The sequence below is a fragment of the Monodon monoceros genome, unplaced genomic scaffold (assembly GCF_005190385.1).
Source record: "Monodon monoceros isolate NGI ecotype Baffin Bay Population unplaced genomic scaffold, NGI_Narwhal_1 Super_Scaffold_16, whole genome shotgun sequence".
Lineage (NCBI taxonomy): Eukaryota > Metazoa > Chordata > Mammalia > Artiodactyla > Monodontidae > Monodon > Monodon monoceros.
Genome location: NW_021703772.1, coordinates 24,631,924 through 24,638,054, shown reverse-complemented (window position 1 = coordinate 24,638,054; position 6,131 = coordinate 24,631,924). Strand labels below are relative to the sequence as shown.

The 6,131-nt window shown below is 35.9% G+C and overlaps 1 pseudogene; it reads left to right on the top strand.

Annotated features, from left to right (window-relative positions):
• The first annotated feature begins 3,178 nt into the window (after window positions 1–3,178).
• Window positions 3,179–3,675, top strand: LOC114896732 (annotated as a pseudogene).
• Window positions 3,676–6,131: the final 2,456 nt, after the last annotated feature.

Sequence of the window (6,131 nt, the reverse complement as noted above, 5' to 3'; positions counted from 1 at the left end):
CCTATCTAAAAAGCAAAATTGTATTAGCACACCAAAAGCCCATCTTAGGCCCCAATCTTTAGAATAATGTAATAATAACATCTGCAGTGCTTAGACCAATTTAGTTCCAAAATTACTGAAAGTAAATAATGAATGATTCATGAATAGCTATTCCATGTTAAAAACTTTATTCACTTTGGAAGGAGACATGTTAATCATTCTTAATGTACTTTCTCCTGTTTAATCCCTTCAAGCCCTTAACCTGTAGTGATTCTTGGTAGAGTAAATGAATCTAAAGATAGTTCATAAAAAGAGATTTGTAGAGTTTACATCTGGAAAACAATCTCATATGGACTATATTTAAAATTTGCCATTGATCTGTCTTGCTCATTCCTATAGTTGATGAAGTCTCTCTCTGAAAAGTGAAGAAAAAAAAAAACTTTCCTTTTAGAAGGATAAAACTGAAGGAAATGAGAAACATAACAATAAAAAAAAGATTAAGTCCTTCAGAAATTGGTTAATTGATTGCCTGACAATTATAACAGAAATGCTTTAAATCTGAAAGCCATCAATCCCTGACTCTGTTTTTCTCTTCAACTAAATTAGATAAATAGATAAATAAAACACAAATGTATTCTTGTTTAGCTGGAACTTTGGGGAAATATGTAGGAAGTTATAGGCAATAAAGTACCAGCTGCTTCTTTGTTGCTAAGTTTATCAGAGAGTTAGCAGCAAATGTGTTTTTATAATTTATCATTCCTGCGTATTAAAGTTCTATGACTAGCTGCTTAGGAGAGGTTGTAAGCAAAAGCCATGTTACCAAAACTGAGTTAAAATGCAGCACAGAGATAAAAGTGTGAAACAAAGTATCATCACTAACTAAAAGCACACATTTCTTTGGGAGATAGATATTGACAAATATTTGTAAGAAATATTTTCCCTATTACTTTCCAAATAAAATTGTTTCTCCATGATCTCATCAGCCTAATTATCTGGCAATAGTGACATGCCAGATGAAGAGTTCTGTCTGTATATCTTACACAAGGTGATAAATAAGAGTCTCTGATAGACTCTTGAAGAGAACAGAAGAACCAAAAGCTTTTAAATGTTAATATCTTACTGGCTTTACCTACGGTAATATAATCCAGGGACTATGGACCCCAAATTAGGATGTTTTTAGTATCCAAAGTAGTTGCTTGTATGCATTTTATGACAAATACTGATGAAGAAATATGTCCATAAAATATTTCAGCTCAAAAAGCAAGTTTATATGTAAACTACATATACATAGTATGTATACTATGATTCTTACTTTTAAATCATATTTATCATCTTGCATTGGTATTAAGATCACTGTTATCTTTATCTGACAAATCATTCTGAAATATAATACATTTTAAAGCTAAAGGAGCATTCTAAAGTCCTTTGTCTTCAAGCATACACAAGTTTTATAATAAACATCAAAAATATGCTCATTGGATATCGTAATTTAAATGTTTTTCTTTCTCCTGACCAAATAATTGGTGAATTGCTTACAATGATTAAGTGATTAGGCTCCTTAACTTAAAAAAAATGTACTTCCAATTGTTGTCACAAAAACTCTTTAAAACATTCTTGTGTCACTAAAGGAGATAATGTCTGAGATTACACTGACTTTTATATTTTGGGATCTTTGGAGTAATGATGTTTTACATGACCAAAGACATCTCCCGAGCCTCTATAGCCATCTGATCTTTGATTTTTACCCCTTCCCAAAGTTGGCTGCAGACATCCTCAAGACACAGATGCATCTGTTCTTTCATCCATTCTATTAGTTAGTGTTTATTAAGAAACTACCATGGGGCTTCCCTGGTGGCACAGTGGTTGAGAGTCCACCTGCTGAAGCAGGTGACTCGGGTTTGTGCCCTGGTCCGGGAAGATCTCACATGCCACGGAGCGGCTGGGCCTGTGAGCCATGGCCGTTGAGCCTGCGCGTCCGGAGCCTGTGCTCCGCAGCGGGAGAGGCCACAACAGTGAGAGGCCTACATACCGCAAAAAAAAAAAAAAAAAAGAAACTACCACGTTTAAGATTGACGTTTGCAATCCAAAAGAAGTGGGGTGTGTGTGTTGGAATATGTTTGGCTGAGAAGACAGAAAAATTCACAGGTTTTAAGACTCCAAAGAGAGAAATGAGGGAATTCTAATAGCTATGACTCAAACAAGTTCCTAGTAAGTCCCATGCTAAATAAAACAACTATTCATTGGGTGTTAATAGCTTTGGTACTTTCTAGTAGAAAAGCAGAAATTAAGTAATTTGCCCATGGGTACACAGTTTCTCATTTATGAACAGTAATGTCACCTGATTCATGGAGTTTGGGAGAAAATTAAATGAGTTAATATATGTAAAGTATAGTGCCAGCTAAATTGATAAGTACTCATTAAATAACAGCTACTATTATTGTTATTACCATGCTGGGTACTATTCTAAGTACTTTAAGTACATTATTTAATTTGATCTTCACAATAGCTTCATGTGGTAGATAACATCATTCCCTTTTTATAATTAGTAAACTATGAATTAGAAAAATTAAGTAACTTGTCCAATGACACACAACTAATATGTGTTGAAAATACAATTTGAACTGAGACAATCCAAGGTTCACGCTCTTAAAAACTGTTACGGACTCAGAAACTAAAGAGCTCTTGGAGAACAAGGCAGAGTCTAACAGGAAAATAACTCAGACCCAGTATTCAAGGAAGCTCCAGATTCACACGTTTTGCTTGATCTTCTGGACTTGAACTCCCTGGGAGTCCAAAACCAGATCAAAGACACATCATCAGTTCTACAGAGGCAGAAAAAAGTTAAACTCAAGTGGCTTTGGGGGTAGGAAGAGGGACTGTCTGCAGTTGGGCACAAGGGACCTACTTTTGGAAAATATTCTAAAATTCCTCTGTAAGGCTTTTTTTGGGGGTGGGTGGGAGGGAATGTTCTAAAATTGGGTTAATTTTAGATGATGTTAATTCCACACAACTCAGTAAATTTACTAAAAATCATTGTATTGTACACTTAAAATGGTGGTTTTATGGTATGTATATACATTATACCTCAAGAAAGCTATTATTTAAAACAATTTTTTAGCCCAGTGCATCCTGGAGGTTGCCCATGCCAGTGTTTAACCACATGTGTGGTGTGAACTTACAGGCATCATGTTGTGAAGAGATGGGGTCTGCAGTGACTCACACAATCAGGAATTTCAACCTAGAGAACCGGGCGCAATGGGAAATCAGCATGATGAAGCCCTTCCCCGCTCCCAGGCACCCCTCCACCAAGAACCTCCTGCGAAAGCAGATGAGCAGCCATCCAGAAATTAAGGGAGAAATTGCTAGAAAAATGACAAACTGCTGTCATTACTAAAAGATGTGTATGTCGATTCCAAAGATCCCGTGTCTTCTGTGCAGGTAAAGGATGCTGGAAAACGTCAGAAGCCAAAGGAGTTCAGGTTGCCGGAAAACCATCATCCTGACATGATGAATATTAAGAACATTCCCAAAGGCAAAATTTCCATTGTAGAGGCACTGACACTTCTCAATAATCGTAAACTTTATCCAGACTGCTGAGAAAATAGCAAGATGTAAATTCTCTTCTTAAATATTTCATAACTTTTGAAATCAAAAATCTTACCTCCTGAAGGCAAGAAAGCAATACAATCAAAATGAAGAGAATCTTGAAATTACTTTTCCTTAATGTACTCTGTGTCCCCGTGCCCTGTTTATTTTCTCATTTTTAGCATATTAAATTATATAAATTTAAAAAATAAAATTAGGATAAAATAAATAAAAATTGTAAACAAACCAATAAAAGATATAGATATTATGTTTCTGCTCTAATCAACCCTGAATCTCCAAGTTGGGCCTAATGAATTGATACTTGTTAACTAAATCTATAATAGTTTTTCACTACTGTGAAATAAATGACCCTAAAAACTAGTGGTGTAAAACAACTTTTTCATTTTATTAATACCACAATACTGTAGGTGAGAAATATGAGCAGGGCTCAAATGGGTGTGCCTTTGCTTCTCTAGTCATTGAGGAAACTCAGTGGTACTCTTCTGGTAGATGGGATGGTCTGGTGGGTCCAAGATGGTTTCAATCACATGGCTGGAGTCTGGGGTTGAATGAGTCAAAGAATAAGACTGACTGCCAACCAGGGGCGCCTCATGTGGCCTTTCCATGTAGCTTAGCATGTCACAAGATAATGGCCTCAGAATAGTCAAACTTCTAACATGGTGGCTCAAAGCTCCTAGTGAACACAATGGAAGCTGCATCAGTTTTATGACCCAGCCTTGGAAGTCATACACTACTACTTGTGTGTAGTCTATCAGGCAAAGCAGTCACAGCCTTCCTAGGTTCAAGAAGAGGGGAAATAGAATTCACTTCTTGTTGGTGAAGAATAAGGTCACATTGTAGAGGAACATGTGAGACTGGAGATATTGTTATGGTCATCATTTAAAAATACAGTCCATTGTCATAATAGTTTACAACAATAATCACCATTAATAGAGGGTTCAGAAAAGTCTGTTAATTCTTCAAAACTTCAAATGTCTGAAACTTTGAGGCTATCACACATCATGATATGTAAATTAGAAGGAATTTGGAGGGTTCATGGCGAAATTCCCAAATACCTCAAGAAATTCACACAAGAAACTTGCTTCCTGGAAAAATCCTGACTTTCAGGCATGATTATACACTTAATTTCCCTTGTGCTTCCTTATGAAAACAATTCGTTTACATAAAAAATTAGTTTAATTTCCTTTTAGTTTGAGATTCTAATACAGTAGCTGAATACCGCTGTAAACTGTCTCCTTATAAAATATTTAATGCTGACTATGGCCATTTTTATTCATGCATTTCCTAGATGGAATATGACATTTGATGACTTTTGCCCAAAATAACCAATTTTTAAATTACAGTCACAAATGCATTACATTTATCCTATGTTTTAGTAAACATTTTAGAGCATATGACAGAAACATATTATATTAAAAACAGGTTTAATTTAAAACCCCTTCAGTTTCCTATACATCAACCTCTGAAATTCCAACCCAGAAACTTTTCAAAAAAGTGAGTTAGGTGAAGGAAATGAAGAGAAAGGGAGGAAAAAATAAACCAAAACCAAACAATTAAACAAAGGGCAGAAAAAGTGGTTTTAATCTCTGGTTTGGCCATTAACAACCATTATGTGACCTTCCACAAGTCACTTAAGGCCTGCTGGGTTCAGTCCTCGTATGCCAATGAGGGGCTGGACTGAATCTATGTGTTTTTTGTTGTTGTTGCTGTTGTTGTTGTTGTCGCTTTTGGTGATGGAGGTGTGACTTAAACAATAAAAAGCACTTCCAGAAAAAATACATTAAAGCTAAACATACATGATTGGAGTTATTCTGGTTGAAAAGTGGGTGAGGTCATCTGGAGACCAACCCACTCAACCTCCCCTAATCACCAGCTCCTCTGCCACTAACCCCTATACCAGCTACTTTTTTTTTTTTTTAAATAACTATCATGGAATCCTATCTCTAAAACATAAGATTTGAAAGTCACTAGATTAGATGGTCTCTAAAGGATCCTCCTTGAAGAGCAAATACTCTTAGGAGCTAGAAGAGTAACTACTGGGTAAATTTTTGTATAACAAATGTGATTACCCTAATGGGTAGGACCATGGATATACATGTGTATTCATAAATATGCCTTTAACAATAAATGAGTCTATGCATTTGATTTTCTGTGCAAATATATAATTTTAGATATATAATAAAAGCAACTACTATCTAGGAGATAGTATCTATCATTAGGTAGTGAGAGAGTACCTAATGAAGTATTAAGGTTATCTACCATCTCAAAGCAATCTTAAACACAGTTACCAGTTTCATTTTTTTCACATGAGGAAACATAAGCTTGGGAAGGTTTAGCAACTCGCATGGGGTCAACAGCTAGAAAGGGGTAGACACAATATTTGAATGTGGAATGATCTTAAGCCAGAGTATATGTTTGTTTGTTTGTTTGTTTTTCCCCCATTGTATCAGTAGGTTTCCTGTCTCTGTGAGTGGTTGCTCCAAGGAGCAAGTGGTTTGGGGCTTTCTCCTGAAGAATGGGTTGGGGCTTAGTCCCTGACACTGAGC